This window comes from Myotis davidii, unplaced genomic scaffold, assembly GCF_000327345.1.
Source record: "Myotis davidii unplaced genomic scaffold, ASM32734v1 scaffold9, whole genome shotgun sequence".
NCBI lineage: Eukaryota > Metazoa > Chordata > Mammalia > Chiroptera > Vespertilionidae > Myotis > Myotis davidii.
In genome coordinates, this window is record NW_006299435.1 from 949,927 (window position 1) to 950,860 (window position 934).

A 934-nucleotide genomic window follows, 5' to 3' on the forward strand; every position below is an offset into this window, starting at 1 on the left:
TGTGGAAACAACCTTTCTCGGGGAGGTGATCCTGTTTAAAACACATAGCTTTAAGAGGGGAAGCAAACATATGCCACACACGCCAGGTCCCCCAAAACACAAGCCCTGCAGATGTCTCCTCCCCGCAGCGACTGTGCCAAGCAGCAAGGGTGTACAGGCTTCCGGCAAATTCCCCCATCTTCACTTTCTAAATGACAACGTGTGCAAATCAGCAGCCACTCCCCAGACTGGGCCATTCAAGACTCAGAAGAAGGCCCGCTTGTGACCCCGCCAACAGGTCAGTCCGAGGCCCAACCTCACATCGGCGCCCAAACAAGGACCCCTAGGTAAGCCCCCCATTCCCCTAGGTAAGCCCCACTCTTGGGAGGGATAGGACTCCACTGTAGGAAGAGGGTGATTAGTCTTCACCGACTCCGTCCACACCTTTGGCTGGAACAGGATTCCCCTAGGTAACCCCCACCCCACATTGAGAACCCCCACACTTGGGACGGATAGGACTCTACCAGGGTGCTGCAGACCCCCCTATAGAGAATAAGTAGGGTAAGAAGGTTGATAGTACAGAACTTAGATTGAGAAGATGTGCCATACTGAGTCTAAAGAAAAAAAGAATCTGTATTGATCTTTTAACAGATGTGGGGAGCCGATATAGGGTTAAGCCTCAGACTGACCGACAGGCAAAGTCACAAACAAGTCTTCTTCCGAGTCCCAAACAACCCAATCCGAGAGGCAGCCACCAATCCACACGCGCTGTCATTCCAGATTTATATTTTTTATATTTATTTTATATATTTAAATGCCATTTAACAAAGAAAAATCAACCAAAAAAATGAGTTCGCCTGTCACCTCTGACACGCGTGTCATAGGTTCGCCATCACTGCCCTAGAGTGAGCTTCCATCAGCTCTTCCTTGGAAAGATGCAAGAGCTTCCTTCTTG

General features: G+C 49.4%; 1 protein-coding gene across 1 annotated transcript in view; it reads right to left on the bottom strand.

The window, feature by feature from the left end:
• LOC102772253 (polyribonucleotide 5'-hydroxyl-kinase Clp1-like) overlaps positions 1-934 on the bottom strand; it is a 20,130-nt gene that overhangs the window by 2,326 nt on the left and 16,870 nt on the right. The window lies entirely within an intron of this gene.